The sequence below is a fragment of the Lycorma delicatula genome, chromosome 8 (assembly GCF_047948215.1).
Source record: "Lycorma delicatula isolate Av1 chromosome 8, ASM4794821v1, whole genome shotgun sequence".
Lineage (NCBI taxonomy): Eukaryota > Metazoa > Arthropoda > Insecta > Hemiptera > Fulgoridae > Lycorma > Lycorma delicatula.
Window position 1 is genome coordinate 99,892,264 of NC_134462.1, and position 18,126 is coordinate 99,910,389.

Sequence of the window (18,126 nt, forward strand, 5' to 3'; positions counted from 1 at the left end):
TAGTGTATATAACCAAAAATAAAAATAAATAAATAATAATAAATTTCTATTAAGAACAATAGAATACAATGATCTCAAAGACAAGATTAAACCTTAATCCCATCAGCATACCAATCTGCTACGTTACAAAGCTTTCATCCACTGGATAGATGTATGTACCCAAGAATTGAAAAGTAGATTAAAGAAAATGTTTTTAATTTTACAAAACATTAATTACCGAGTAATGATACATTTCATTATATAAAATTTGTTACTTTACATACATCCATTGTTGTTATAGCTAAAATGCATATAAACCATCTGAGTTGCTTTCTTTGAGAGTAATGTACACCACAAAATAACAATTCCTGATGTGAATAAAATTGAAAGCGTAATTTTTAGAACTGAATCTAAATTTTCAAGGGGTTGGCATCTAATGTTCTCATACAATATATTCTTCTCACCAAAATAATAGGAAACAACTTCATACTTTACTTTCTCTATTACGACCGACATAGGAGATTTTATTTTTATTAATAGCAAAATTAGATTGTCAACATTAGATTATGATATCTAATAAAAATAAAAAGTATAAATAAGGTTGCATATATTGAATAAAAAAAAATTGTGTAACTGTAGGACACCACTGATGATATATTTTTCATAATTAATAACAGAGCTACTTAAAATTTTAAAGAATTTTTAAAAAAATGTTCAGCTTTTTTTAGATAGTTTAATTCACATTTTTCATTTCAAGTACGATTAATATAATATTTATTTATTATTGTTTTAGTTAAAAAGAAAGCAATAGAAAAATACATAAAATTTTAAGTTTAAAGAAAAAACAGAAATTTTTAGAGTAGAGTATATCTTACATTGACCTTTTCAAAGCCACTTCTCAACCCAACCCTTTATAAGTTGGCACACTGCCAGAATCAATATCACCCCGAATGCATCTCAGTGCCCCGTACTATTCCACCCTCCACAAACACATACCTTGTCATCTCTAAAACTAGGCCGAATTAAATTCCAGAACCACTATTTTTTTGTCTTCCTTTTAATATCTACTTTTTTTATAATTCAAGAGAAAAGACTGAAATGTCACAGCTCCATTGAAAAATATATGAAAGTAAACTATTTTTAAAATTATTCAGTCATAAAACTGATTAAGTACATGATGTTACATCATAACATGATGCAATGTTGTGATATCAAATAGTTAATCATGAAATAGATTACTGAAATACCAAACCAAAAAAACTTTTGATCAAATAAACTCGTAAATAAAATTTACATCACATTTTAAAGAAATAAAAAAAATTAATGTTAGTTATGATAGAAGTAAACTTGAAATTAAAGAAAAATATAATAATAATAAAAATGGTTATAAATTATTTATTCTGAAACAACTTTTTCTACATATACACTTTGAAAAATTATAATACTATACCAGAGCTCAGCTCCAAAAGTCACATCTCAAAAACTACTTTTAAAAAATCAATGAATAAAAATAAATATTAAATCATGCATTTAACGATATTTCATTTTATAACATTACATTTTATGGGAGAATTTTACAATAATAATTCAAACTGTTTACATTCAGTTTTGCTACACAGCTTTTATTGTGGATACATTTTATAATTGATTACTTTTACTTTTTTCAGTCTTATTTTATAATGCCGGTCTTCTATCAGTCCAATTATTTTTATCTGAGAAACAGTAAACCGAATTCCAATTTTTTCATTACGGCAAAACTATATTGAAACTTGTGGATTTACACATATAAATACAATTATTTTTTGTGTTACCAGAACTGCTTAGGTGGATCAACATTTTAAAATAAATATTATATGCATACATTTATTAAATGACAAATTTCTTGCAATAATTAACCCATTACGCTTTATCAATTACTTTAAGTTCTTAAAAATGAGTGCTTCAACATTCTATCCACCATGAAGCAAACATCTAAATTCTTGTATCTGAATATAAAAATTTGTTAGCAGATAATGGCTGAAAATAAAAACTTATTTTACTCATCCTCACAACAAATATTTCACAAAATAAGGACAGTGAACTAATTTAGTAAAGTCAATTGTTTAAAATAATGCATTTTCAAGAAGAAAATTCAATGATACCCTAGAGTAAAACATTAATTTCTTGTATCTTTTTCTTTTTCTGTTTAGCCTTCGGAACCACCATAAGGTATTACTTCAGAAGATGACTGAGGATGTTGTGTGAACAAAAATGAAGTGTACTTTTGTACGATCTTGGGTCACCATTCCTGAAATGTATAGTTAATTGAAAACCAACCACCAAAGAACTCCAGTATCCACAATTTAGTATTTGTTATATTTACATAAAGCCAAGAGACATATTTTAAATTCTATGTAATATATTATTATATATTTTTGAATATTTATATATTTTGAATATTTTTCAATTACCTGTCTATTGTAACTAAAATGAGGTTCCTAAAACTAGTAAAGAAAAGGAACAAACAAAAATTAAATTATCCGTAAAAACACGATACAAAAATACTACTTTTTCTAGAAAGTAAGTACAAGTTTGATGGAAAATATTTAATAGAATTGTTGTGATTTTTTGCCTAAAGTTTAATGATTACTTTTTCACAGAATATTGACATTTTAAGCTAAAATAACATTGTATAAAGTTACATAACAGTAATATACACAAAATTACTGATTTTTTGTTACGTTTTTCATGTTAAAATGTAGACTTTTTGCAAGATAGAAAAAAAAATCAAAATTTGGTTTAAAAGTGTTACACAAGCAGACATACACTTCTACATATTCAGATCCATATAGACTTTCTTTCTGCAAAGCACCAAAAGAGAAGTTTTTGATTTAATTTCAAGTACTTGCTTACTTTCTTCTCTTCAAAAAATTTCCTTTTGAAATCATCTCAGATGATACATGATCCTAAAGTATTAATATCCTTCTATCCTATACGATCCTTCAGTATGGTTTCTGGTGTTTGAAGATTCATGGTACTACAAGTAATATTCTGATCTGTTAGGTATTAAATGTACCTGCCCGATCAAAAATGTCACAGTGTGAGGAGTAAGGCATCTTACATATACATAATGAAAATAAAAGACATAAAAATAAAAGCATTAAAGATGGTTTAAATAAAAATATTTAAAACATCTACAATGGGACGTCTAAAGTATTATTACAAAAAAAAAAACTTGTTTGAAAAGATATCAGAAATATTTGAAACCAGAACAGATTAAAATAAAAAAACTAATTTATTAAGTGAGCTAGTAAAACTAACTGCACAATTACCTTTGTACATAATAAATAAAATGTAATCAAAAGGAAAAATCTTAGTACTTATAAATCTAAAAACAATCTGTCAACATAAAAAAGAATTCTATCATGCACGACTGATTTTATTAACTTATCTAAGCCAAAACTTGCAGTCATAAATCTTTTCAAGGCAAGATCTACTTTACCAAGATACTATTGTAATAAGGGCTAACTTTTAGGTTTTCCTTGCAGCAAGGAAGTCGATGATTTAAATTTAGGAAGTCGATGATTTAAATTTAATTATATTTTAAATTTATTTTTAATTTAAATTACAAACTATTATAAAACCACTACACTATAACTTTTAACTCTCTCTCTGAACTAAATTATCTATAATTCACAATTTTGGAATGGGTCCACATATCAAAGATAACACTTTTATCTGTTAAAGATTTGGCGATATAAATCGAAAATTATAAACAATTGTTTTGAGAATAGGTAGAAGGACAAAAATGAATAACTAAATAATATCAGTACGGTTTAAATTTCTTGACAAGGTCTGTGCCCATGTTTATAATTTCTATTAATAACCTTGTGATATATTTATAAAACATGGGAAAAATTATTTATGAGAATATGTACTTACTTTAAATCAAAATAAAAAACAGTTTTGAGTTTTCAAAATTGTCTGTTACGTGATTTATGTACAAAAAAGTGAGGGAATAACATTATTTTTGGAATTGTTCAAATTTAGAACTTTGTATCAAATAGAAGAAACTGATGTCAAAAGTTGGTAGCACTGTTTTGGTGGATGTAAACACACCGATCTCTATATAACTGGACAGGGAATCCCATGTAATGGAATTGGTAAAATTTAAAGCATAAACTAGCCACTAAATAAGTGGTAGAACCAGTAGAACTTAATAAAATCAAATACACATGCGCAAAGGTATGTGTAAGAGTAGGGATAAAACCATGTTTTAAATTTAAACTGATGCAGTAGAAGTGTTCTGATTTTGTATTTTGAATAAAGTGAGCTATATTTATTTATTGCATTCAAAAACTACTGATTGTGATTGTGAATACTTACAAACTGAAAATAGATTTGTGAGTAAAAATCATGTAGAAGTTTGTTTTGTAAAACAAAAGATACAAAACTGAACAATGCATCTTTAAGTAAGTATAAAGTAAGATTTGAGGTTATAACAATGTAAGAATTGCAAAACTTGCATAATTAATGTGAATTCATAATAAGTTGTTTTCATAAATAATAAAAATATTCTTGAAATATATACAGCAGTTATAATTACTATTGTCCAGTTCAATTAAAACCGATATCAACCCTAATAATAGAGTAAAAAAAGTACTTAGAGGAACGCTTGAACCTTGGTCGCTTGAATGATGAACAGGCTTGATACTAATCAATCTATTGCAAGATTTAATGTAGGTCTTAACAATTGTTAGTACATAAACTACACTGAAAACTTATTTTTTGAAATTGGTTCAAAATATGTAGCGAGAAATCAGTTGGAAAAATTGAATATCTTTTATTATATTTTGGTCGCTCAAATTGGCTTAGAAAATTGTTCATATATTAGCTCTGTATAAATATTAGCTATTTCCTTACTTAAAAAAATTCTGAAATTTTCTACAACTGTCTGTAAATTTCTGCTTGTGTTGCGAAAATGACCATTCTTTTGGTTATTTGACTTGAGTAAAATAAACATCCCTACCATCATGATTATAGTCGCGCAAGCACACAACGGTTTTATACAGTTCCCAACATCTCATTCTGCAATGCTTCACATTGAACAGTAAATTGTATTTTACGCCATAAGGATCCCCTAATCAGTTTTATAGATATCAGTTAGCTAACTATCAGTTTTATAGTAGTTGTTTGGAAACAAGCACTAACATATTCCAGTCATTCAGCAATCAGCTGTTTCATACTACTTATTTACAAATATAAGTTAAAGAGATGCATCCAAGCGCGGAACAGCATATTATTATAAAATTTCTTACAAAAGAAAATATGAAATTTTGGTGAGGAAACGTTAACAAATATGAAATGTAGTAAACCTTTTAAAGATAGTAAAAAAAAAAAAAAAAGGTGTAGAGAATGAACCATATCCACGCCATCGGAAAAATCGATAAAGAAATTGGCGACAGGGTTAACATACTTATTCAAAATGATCGTCAATGAATCTTGGCGGACGTATTTCCAATCCGCTTACAAATAATGAATCGTTCCACGAACTTCACAGTAGATGAACAGGTTCGTCCTGTTGTTATCGACCACTTATACCAGCATTAGCAAAAACGATATAGGTGACGTCGTGTAATAAGATTGCAATGTTCCTGGTAGCAGCTGCGCTTTTGCCGAGCTAAGCGACAACCGGTATATTTTCAACAGACGATCATAAGTCAGTCGCTCTCAAAATTAGGGAAAATATAACTAGTTTATTATGTTTTACAGTTATTGGGGAGCTTATTATTTTTTTTCAGATCGAAAGATAAATAAATTTATAACAAGGTGCAGTCCAGCATTTTATAAGATTGTGTTTTTCTTTACGACGATGGATATGATGGATTTCGGTCGTTTTTACTTCCTTCTACGAAGTAAAGGAAGTATTGCGATTGGAAAAACTCTCGGTTTTCAAATTTCAACGGAAATATCTATTAACTAGTTTCGGCGTGACGTCTGTACGTACGTATCTCGCATAACTCAAAAACGATTAGCCGTAGGATGTTGAAATTTTGGATTTAGGACTGCCGTAACATCTAGTTTTCCACCTCCCCTTTTGATTGCAATCGACTGAACCAAAAGTGTCCAAAAAAGCCCAAAATCCAAACAGATTTGGTCTTTGAACTTTTTTTTTAACTGCAGTAATAAGGCTTCATCGAGAGCTTTTCAACGATATATCATAAGTGGTTATTTTCATTGGTTCCACAATTATAACCAAATAAAAATTTAATTAATGAATTATTTGGATTTTACAAGGGGAAGGCACATCGGTTCGAATCGGACTTCATTTCCTTTTTTTTTAAATTTATTTGTTTAACTTAAATTATTTTTTTTTAATTTAAATATATTGATTTAATAATTATTAACCCCTGATTGTAAACAAAATTTTACAATAAATAATTATTCAATGATAAAAAAATGAAAAAAAAAATTATTAGTGAATTCAAATTTTATGTACTTTTAAAAATGTGTAAATGTAATTTAACATGCATTACATACGTGTATATTTAATATATTTGGTGAAACATCTGATTATTTATTATTAATTGAAAATTATAATTAAAATCGTATTACTTTGTATTTTCTAGTCTAATTTCTGTTTAATTTTATTTAATTATTCGAGAATTTCTGTTTAATTTTATTTACATTAAAGTTTACTACAGAGCGACTGAAAAATACACCCTCACAAGAAAAAGATATACACTGAGACATACATGTCCGATTTTCAATAAATTTCAAAAAATTCTATCTTTTAGTTCATTAATTCTCTGATATTGTCGGACAATATTCTAAGTCTGAGTTGATCGTGATTTCGTTTATTTGTTTTTTATTGCCAATCATTTAATCGCTCTTTGCTTTGATATAATTCTTCTGATCTTAATTTGTGTACACGTTCTCTAGTTTTCAAATTTTCTCTCTCTTTATATTCATCATCCTCTCTTAAATCTTTTTATTTTTTCCTTGGTTTTAACGTTTTCTTCCTCTTTATCACCTTCCTTAATCTTTTTATTCTTTCTTTTTCTGCAACATTTTCTTCCTTTTTTCATTTTCCTTTTTTTTTTAACTTTTTTTAAAAAAATATATTGATTTATTAACTTCCGATTGTAAAAAAAAATTACAATAAATAATAATTCAATAATAACAATTAAGAAAATATGAAAAAAATCAGAAGTTATTAGTGAAATAACATTTTACGTCATTTTATAATGTGTATTTGTAATATTTTGTAATAATAGAAACGTTCAAATTTAAATTATAATATATTAGTTATTCAAAAAGTAATGTAAAACAAATAAAACTACATACTGTTATTTTTCAACATTAGCCTCCCTTTTTTTCAATACTCAGGAGCCATCTTCGGGTAGCTTCCGCATTCCTGTGGTTTCAAACTTTCAAACAGCTTCAATGACTTCTTTATCGGAAGAATTTTTGTACCGCCTATAGCTTCTTTTAAGAGTCCGTCCTTTTATAAGGACGGAAGTCAGTGGGAGGAAGGTCCATACTGTAGGAGGGATGTTGCAGAATATTGCACTTAATTCACGGACTGTAGCCGTAGTATTGATCGGCCACACCAAGGCGCGCATACCCTGTAAAAAAACAGACGAAATGTTGTCTTTGATGGCTGTTTTTACCGGACCCCTTCAATAAATTTGAATAATACTCTTGCTCTCTAGGGAGCTGCTCTGTTAGGAAATCGACGTGTAGAATATCCCGCCTATCCAAAAGAATGAAACCATAATTTTTCCTGCTGAAAAAGCAGTTTTTGTTTTTTCTGGTTTCGAAGATGAAGGATGGCCGCCGTTGTATCGATCTTGTTTTGTTTTCTGGAGTAAAATAGTGCACTCATCAATAGTGATAATAGGCTGTAAAAATTCATTGTCTTCCCTTTTCTTCATATTGTGCACATAATATGTGAGCCACTTGCAGACGTGTCCGCTTGTGTTCGTCCGTTAGCATTCGTGGAATCCAAAGTGCGCATACTTTTCGGTAATTAAGTTGATTTCTGATAAGGCGATATTTAAACTAACAACGGTAATGAACGAATGGAGATCGCTGTGAGAGATTATTGCATACACGGAGAGGGACGCAGTTCTGTACGACGAGAGAAACTACGCAACACTCGTAACGGATGAAAAGACGAGAATAAATATTATATCGGTTGAAAAAGCAGAACAAATGATGGTGCTCGATAAACTAGGTTTACAAATTCAGAACTTTTAAATTAAGTTCCAAAAATTTCGAGAACAAATCTTTATGGGATAACGACAAAAGAAACAGGATTTCCTCAAATTCCCATTCAATGCGGATACCTAGATGATCGCTTGAACTGCAGAAAACTCAAGAATGGCATCGGTCCATTCGTTCTACAACGGTACAAAATGAATATCTCAAGACATCGGTCAGGTTCGTAAATTCACGTCGGTAGAGACCGACGAACAGTCAAGCGGATTCACAATCTTTAACGTAACAGGATAACAAAAAAATCCGAATTTCACTATCGATACATGCAAATACACGTAATACGTTAAAAAAAAAAACCAGCAATTAATAAAGCGACTTTTTGTAATAGAAGTCCAGACTCCAAGCAATTTTAATGAAAATCACGATCTTTTTTTCTTGGCGGTTGGCCACGGGCCATTCTCCGGATATAAATCGCTAAAATTCTCATCTTGCATTAACCGAATAAAATATTATGTAAATGTCACGCAGATTTAATTTTCCTGGATTAATGTGAACAGATTATGTATTTTGATGCGCTAATGCGTAAACAGTAATTCATCTAACGTTTAAATTTATATATTTTCATTAAAATCCGTGTAAAAACATACTCTCGTATTAAAAATTAATCTTTTAGAAAAAAAATATACGAACAGTAAAACAATTCATATTCATAAAAGAAATCACTTAAGCGCGAGTGAAGATTATACAATAAATTCGTAACGCTTATATAGGTGTGAAGTAGTTCTGTTTCTCTAATTACACTGAAGATACACGTGGAAAATCGAGCGATAAACAAAACGCGATAAATATAAACGTAGCATAAAGAAAGCAAAGCACGTATAAAATAATAGGGGGTGGAGAAAAATTTAGATTGGAAAACGATGTCATCAAGTTGTATAAAATATACAGGCTTTACTTCGTTCTGTAGTTAAAACTGAATGATACGAACGAAATTTCACTTAACCCTTTTTCGATCGAATATATTTAGATTTCAATTATTAATAGATTCCAAGGGAAAACATTTCAAAAAACAATTAATTAAAATGTTACGTTAGGTGTACGACATTACAGTTGCAGCGTTTATTTTTATTTTTCTCAAGTACTTGCTTTAACACAAGCAATGACCCTCAACGACAGCATCATTAACTCTGTAATACAGCTATCAAAGAAATATTAAGATAAAATATAAATAAAACTGAGCAATTTAACGCAATAAATTTCGAATGACTTGCACAATCTGCAGCACTCGGTGTAAATTACAGACTTGGAAAAAAATGGCTGAATCATAACACTACGATGCTAGAATATTAAACGATCCTCAGTCGTTCGATAAGAAATAAACTTGACCGTGATAAAAAAAATGTAATATTTCGTACACAGTGCGACGATCCCGTGCAAAATTTTTCCTCCGTAGTTTTTTTTTTTTTTTTTTTTAAATTACCTATTATATTTTATATTTTTTCTTCCAAATCAGTGGGTATTTAAGTCATTTGCGGAGAAAATAAAAGTATAATATAACCAAACTTAACCTATGCTTGCTAACATTGACTACCGAGCGAAGCAAGCGTAAATTAAGTTAGTTTAGATTATATTTATATAATTTCTCCGCAAATAGTTAAAAATACGTAATACAAATACGTAATACACAACGTAAAAAAACATTGTGGAGGAAAAACAGAAAAAACCCAAAACTGTTATAATGATAACATGCAAATTTTACTCGATAGTAAAATAATTTTATTAATACGAATGGATTTCTACAAGTTTGTACGTTCAAATCATAAACCCACAGACGAATTTGCTCGCACGCACATACCCATTATTAGACCCGATAGTATTTTACAAGCTGCAGAAACGTGCCGCAGGCACGCCCTTCGCAGCTAGGCTCTGCGGGGGCGTCTCGGAAAGAGATTATCAAGGTGTCCAAAATTGATTACCTCTTGTGTAAAAATTTTTTTTTTGAATGATTAAAATTGATACAACGAAAGTTAAATAAGAAATTTAACTCTAGAAATTGATAATAACGAATCGGGATTTTCCGCTAGTGATCGGTACATTTGGATGCCTACTTTTCGGTTATAATTCATTATTTTATGAAGAAAAACAATCACATAAATAAAAAAATATATTATTCATCAATAATTCGCATATATATCGATATATAATAATAAAATTTGATGTGGGCACATGACTTTCTTGTACGCCTATTAAATTAAGTATATTAATTATATATTTTTTATTTAATTTTTTCATTTGTTTTGTTATTATTGAATTATTATTTATTGTTCTTTTTTACTATCAGAGGTTAATAATTATTAATATATCAATATATTTAAATTAAAAAAAAAGGAGATGAAGTCTGATTCGAGTCGATGTGCCCCTTACCCTACATCCAGATATTTCATTAATTAAAGTTTTATTTGGCTATAACTCTAGAACCAATGAAAATAAGTACCACTTATGATATATCGTTGAAAACTTTTCAATAAGAGCTTAGTATTGCAGTAAAGAAAAAGTCCAAAATCCAAATCTTTTTGGATTTTGGGCTTTTTTGGATATTTTGGTTCACTCGATTGCAATGAAAAGGGGAGGTGTGCACAACTAGATGTTACAGCAGTCCTAAATCCAAAATTTCAACACCCTGATCGTTTTCGAGTTGTGCGAGATACATACGTACGCACATATATACGTACCGTAAAGACGTCACGCCGAAACTAGTCAAAATGGATTCAGGAATGGTAAAAATTGATATTTCCGTTGAAATCGCAAAACCGAAATTTTTCGCGATTACAATACTTCCTTGTACGAAGTAATAAATATATAATAATATAACAAGTATACACACCTGACCACCACAGACATGTACTAATGAATCGGAATTTTCCGCTAGTGATCGTTACATTCCGGTGCTAAGCTAAGGGAGATGGACACAGACAGACATACAGACACAAATAAAAATTTCCTTTAGTAGGGTAGAATTAATAAATAATCCTATCGGAAATAGAGCATATTTTTTTTTAAATTACGATTTTTTGAAACTGACGGCTTGTAATAACAATTTACTATCTCCTAATTTGGTGATGATTTCTAAAAGTAAAAATTTAAGGAAGAATAAAAACTATTACTTTGTGTTTTTTTTTTTTTTTGTTTTTTTCACTGAAAGTTTTTTTAATTAGGTTTCATTATTCGTTTTATTTAAATACTGCCGTGTGGAAAAAACCAATCAAAAGAAACGGAAAAATGACAATGTTTCGTTTCGATATCTAATTAATTACCTAGCCAGTGTGAGCTAAGGTCGGCTGTAAAACTGAAGTATTTCCTATCTCTTTATTCGTTATTAATCTAAATTTAACTGCCTTCGTGACTATTTTCTTGAATTTTCCCTGAAAATTCTTCTGAATAATAACACGCTTAATCACTATTCTAGAATCCAATATTTAGCGAATAAAAAATATTAACAATCTTACAGATAGACGATTTAATTTCTAATTAAAAAAATTGACGCTTAAATTATCCGATAAAAATTAAGATGGAAATACCAAATTGGATGTAACCTTCATCATTTCGTAGAAATGACGAAGAGTAAGGCTTGAAAAAACAAACAAACAAAAAAGCCAAACGCGTGGAATTGAGAACCTCCTCTTTTTAATTAAGTTTGTAATAAAATGCTAAGTCGACTCTTATTTCCTGTAAACAACACCTTACAATTCTCCTGTTACTTCATTTTTTCCTTATTTATTCACATTATACGCAGTTTATAAAAATATATTCGTTTACAATAGGATTACAACAATAAAACACATTTTATTATATCGATTCCATAGCGTTTTCAATTTAACACAATTAAATCGCGTAAAGAACAATCTTAATAGCTCGACCTACACCGTAATTGCAGGGATTCCTGAGTGCCGAAAAGGCCGTACTACGCGGGAAAATAGAGAGATTTGAAAATGAAAGGATAATCCAGAAAACAGATTTTCCGTTTAAAAAATGAGATACAAGATCTCATTTTTTCTGTTAACTTTCTCATAACTTTCTGTTAAAAGTCATTTAACGTCTACGAACAATTCGTTCTTAAAAAATACTTACCAAATGCATACTAAGAATCACAACATTCTGTTATCAAATAAACACACAAGATTTCGTCAAATTCTTATTTCGCTTAAAATAAAATGAATTAGTCTCTATAAATTTCCCACTGCAGTTTTTTTTAGCTCTAATTATTCAGGCGGACTAGGGCACTTATCCGAGCTGTGTGGTCTGACAGAACTTCACACAACACACGATACTTAAATGCAGTGTAAGCTTCGGAGTAGTTTTTTCATAAGTCCCGACATTTTTTAGAATGGTAGTAACGAGGTCGTCATCGATAAATATTTGTATATATTTTTGTCCTCTGTCGCGTATCAGGATCGTATTTATTCTAAACTAAACACCAATCTTACTGCGTCTCTATCATCAGATGAAATTTTAGACCAAATTTTATAAGCTATTGATTTAAAACGTTATCCACGTCTATTCTATTTCTTAGTCTTCATCGGTTAGATCAGACTCCTGAAATAATAAAAAATAACACTCATTCTGATTTTCGGCAAACTCCGGATATCACGGTCACTATGTTTCCCGAGATTTAATCCGATGCGCTTCGAAAAACTGCTCCTTTCACGATACGAAAACAAATATTTACAAATTTACACGATACGAAGATCGTGTAAACATCATAGGGATCTCTTTGCGATACGTCACGTCGGAACGACGTGACAACATACAGCGGTGGGCCGAACTACTGGACGTGGGAGCCAATGAACAGCCGAACCGTACAGATGGCATTGAATACAGAATATCATATAAATAGTTCATCCCATCAGCCCGATCTCCATTATCATTGGTCCGAGTAAGGCGGATGGTATATTCTAAATTATTTGATTCCAATTTCTTATTATACACTTCAAGGCAAAGAAAACCGAAATAGAAATAAAAATATTATATATATTTATATTTATTATATATTTTTTTTTAATTTTTATTATATTATAAAAACAACTAAAAACTATACATGCAAACTCTATTGGTCGTACATCAAACTTTAAGGCATAAAACAAAATAAGCCGAAGAAATCGTCATCTTTAGCTTCTTCTTTTTTTTAAATCTGAAGAATACATCCTATAAAAGATTTTATCCAATTTCTAAATATTAAATACAATATACCTTTATTTTAAATAACATGAAGTTAAAAGATAACAGATGAATAATGTGAAACGAGCAACGAGAAGATAATGATGTGTATTTATTGTGAAACGTGCTCACAGTAAATACAAGGAAGAAAAAACAAAGTGAATTTTTTTTGCAGTAAATAACCGGTATATCATCATGTGCCAAATAAAAAAGATTGTCAATGAATCCTAATTAATTTATTAAACACCTTCCCATTTACAATGTGTGTGTGTATGTGTGTGTGTGTGTGTGTGTGTGTGTGTGTGTGTGTGTGTGTGTGTGCGCGCGCGTCCATTTTTAATTTTAACAGCGGTTCCAGCTTTTTCAGAACAGCCTGGTACTATTCACTTAATTCGATATCCACTGAAGGATTGTACTGAGTTAGTAAAAGCTAACCAACTTGCTAGTAGATAAACGAAATAACTGTTTCAGTACGGTATTTAGGTAAAACTTTAAATGTAATAAATGAACTTTGAATACTTTAAATTAGATTTATTGTTTCCCTAAATAGATAATCATTATTCAAATTTTACTCGTTCGTTGATTATATTTCTCTTTATTCTGTGTAACTTAAGTGTATTTTTTTTTTTTTTTGATTTTGTAAAATTAAAATTTTAGATTATTTGTTTATTTATTTATTGAAATATTTTGTTGTGTATATTTGAAAATATATGTTTATTATCCTCCAGATGAATTAGATTTGTATTATTATATTTATACACTAGTGAGTGAATGTTCTGGAAAACGTTTTTTTTTCCCAATTTCTAAAAAAAAAAGGTAATAATTTTTCTCTATAATCTATTAGACATATTTCGGCTGTTTTTATTATAATTCGAATTATTGTTATTAATTTATTTAGATTTTTATCGTTAAATAGAGACAGAAAAAAACGGGTGTTATTTCAACGAGTGAAATTCTGAATATATATCTCCTGTCTACATTTAAAAAAGAAAATTAATGATGTTTTTTAATTAAATTACTACCAACTCTGCGAAAAAAATGGAGACGTACTCACAAAAATAAGAAAAAGCAGTATGGTACGTGCAAAAATGTTTAATTCATTTTAATAAATCAATATATATGTTGCTGCTAGGATGCATTTCTTTAAACTATTAATTTAAGGCGGATAAAGAATTCTAAGTGGTAATAAGAAAAAATACACGAACTTTCGAAATTATTAATAACAAAAAACTCGAAGCTCGCTTTCAACATTTAGTTATACTAATAACTCTGTTAAAACCTTCAGCATCAAAAACTGATATGCAAAAGATTTTATAAGACATATTAACAAAAAAGACGTCGTCGTTCGAAGGCTAAAATGAAATTTTTTTTCAACAGCATATCTTTGTAATATAATACGCAAAACAGATGACCGATAGTAGTGTTAAAGAAGCTCCTAACAATGCGACACACGACCGTATTTCACGCTTATGACCTGACTGTGGCACTATCGTCGTTTACTTAAACCTATTATTCCTTTTGAACTAATTTTTTCGTTACAGTGTCATACATAACATAGCTACAGCGATGGAAAAACCAAATAGTTTTAGTAAAACTAATTTTTAATAAAGAAGTTTATCTCAGTTTATGACTGTTTTCTACTTCCTTGTACGAAGTGAAAGAAGTATTGTAATCGAGAAAAATGTCCGGTTTCCAGATTTCAACGGAAATATCCATTTTGACCATCCCTAAATCCACTTTGACTAGTGTCGACGTGACCTCTGTACGTATATATGTATGTATGTATCTTGCACAACGATTAGCCGTAGGATGTTGAAATTTTCGATTTGGGATTGTTGTAACATCTAGTTGTGCAACCCCCCCTCGACCGTTTTGATTACAATTCATTGAAAAAAAGTGTCCAAAAGCCAATTTTTGGGGGATTTTTGTCTCTTTCTTAACTGTAGTAATAAGCCCTCATCGAGAGCTTTTCAACGATACATCATAAGTAGTAATTATTTTTATTGGTTCTAGAGGTATAGCCAAATAAAACTTTACCTAATGAAATATTTGGATCTTACGGCAAGGCACATCGGTTCGAATCAGACTTAATCTCCTTTTTTTTAACTTTTTTAAATTTTATTTAAATATATTGATTTATTAACCTCTCATAGTAAAAAAGTTTTACGATGAATAATAATTCAATAACAAAAAAAAAAAAATGAAAAAATATCAAAAGTTTTTAAAGAAATAAAATTTTATGTACTTTTCATTTAAAAAAAAAAAAAATGTGTACATGTAATTTAATAGGTGTACAAGGAAATCATGTTTTCCACATCAGATTTTTTACATTTATAAAAAACAATAACAAAAATTAAATTATAAATATTTTAATTATATTAATCGATACTAGATATCTATTTAAAAAAATGTCTCGCTTTTATTAAAACCGGCACCAGCAGCAAAAATTATATTTTAGTTAAGTACCGACTCAGTCCGTTTATCGAACTTAATTAATATACATAAAATATTAGTGAACATCATTTTTGTGGAAATCAGCCACTTATATAATTGAAAAATTGCTTTGAAAATATTAATTGAAAAAATGTCTTTGATAAAGGCCAAAAGACTTCCTTGAAAATTGATTTTTTCTTTTACGACCGTAGTAGCGATCGTAGAGCAACTCGTTCACCTTTACCAATGTAAAAATTATAAATCGTTCCACGAATGACACTTTTAATTGTGAAGTTAAATATGGAAGTTTGGTTTTTTAGCGTTACGATTTTTTTTTTTTGAGCTAAAAAACGGTTTTTATCTGAATTAGTCTTTGCTTCATTTAACATTTTCTGAAGATTACTGAATGAAATTCCAGTAGTTTGGAGGACACACGTTACTGAACTTGTTAAGAAGAATCGGTACACCTTATGCCTCCTTTATCATAAGTTAAAAACATTATTAAACACGAATTTTCTCGTCTTTCTTTCTTTTTCCTGTTTAGCCTCCGGTAACTACCGTTTAGATAATTCTTCAGAGGATGAATGAGGATGATATGTATGAGTGTAAATGAAGTGTAGTCTTGTACATTCTCAGTTCGACCGTTCCTGAGATGTGTGGTTAATTGAAACCCGACCACCAAAGAACACCGGTATCCACGATGTAGTATTCAAGTCCGTGTAAAAACAGCTGGCTTTACTAGGACTTGAACACTGGAACTCTCGACTTCCAAATCAGCTGATTTGGGAAGACGCGTTAACCACTAGACCAACCCGGTGGGTCCGAATTTTCTCGTCTGGCTATGAATAAGTTCTTTTTCTATGAATAATTCTTTTTCTTGTATACCCCACTACTTTCACCTTTAATGATAATGAAATGGAATTATAGTACTATCCTAGTTAAATTTATGGTAATCTAAAGAAACAGAATCCGTTAACAGAAAATGTAAAAATTAAACAATTGTAACGACGCCGATAATTTTCGTAGAAAAAACACAACACGATGTTTTCACTAAACTAATATAATACTCTCACACAGATACACACTCGTAGACATAGTAACAAACACGCTACGACATCGAAGAAGCAACTGAACACATCCCCACCGCCAAAAATGTGTTATCTATGGTAACGCTTCAAAAACAAACTTTTTGTGGTTAGCACACACTATTACTATTTATGGCAGTTAGATGTAATGGCAATTTATAATTAATTGTTCGATCTAAACTATTAATCACGGAACGACGGGAATACGATTTAATTTATATGAAGTAGTAAAGTAAAACAACTTTTATTTAAACTGTTTTCTGAATAATAGACTTTTTTTTAAATCAGAAATTAAAAAAATGTTTTTTTTTTTTTAATTACCAAATAAAAGCAAAATAAACATAACTGAAAAGTGTTGTAATAACATGTGAATTTTAGTCGTTTACTAACAAAGTTTAATTATATTTTAATACCAAGTACTCCTAAATTTTACTTTAAAAATCTCAATTCGAAGTATAATTATTAGTAAGATGTAATTTTATTTCAGAAGAGAGTGACCGTTAGTAATTTATGTTAAAAAAAGTTTAGCGATTAATAAAAATACTATTCAGACAATTCTGGAGTCGTAGAATTAATAATAAATACAATCAGTTGTGAGTAAGTAAAAGATATTAATTCAATTAAAATATATTAAACATTCCGAGACATCAATTGGTGTCTCGTTATCCACGGTTGCTATGAGACATAAACTGATGTCTCAACTTTATTTTTGGATATTTCAAAAAGTAAAGTTTCAAACTGAAATTGTATCAAAAATTATTAATAGGGTAACAAAACCTTCAATTAAATTGAACAAATAAGACAATGGCAGCACTGATGGATATTTTTAGCAATGTAAGTACAGCAGCCTTGGAAATGTTGCATTTTTCAGTGTGGCACTAACCTGTTGTTAATAATAGTTACAAACAGAGACGTTTGTAATAGACACAATAAATCTAGATTTAATACAAAATATTCTTAATAGTTTCGAAACTACTATCACAATGATAAAACACAAATAACGGGCACATAATAATAATAATAATAATAATGATGCCCTATATTTTATAAGGGCTCCGAGTGTAGAATACTTAAACAACAGATTCACAAATTGAAATCGAATTTTGAAATAAAATTTTATGAAATCGATTTTGAAAACGTGTACTAAATCATAAATATTACTACTAATGTTTTATTTCATTTTTATAAAATAAAATCTTCCTCTATGGAATAA

The 18,126-nt window shown here is 29.4% G+C and overlaps 1 protein-coding gene across 1 annotated transcript in view; it reads right to left on the reverse strand.

Moving 5' to 3' along the window:
• Positions 1-18,126, reverse strand: part of LOC142329347 (uncharacterized) — a 206,642-nt gene that overhangs the window by 40,520 nt on the left and 147,996 nt on the right. The gene's annotated exons all lie outside the window — the stretch shown is intronic.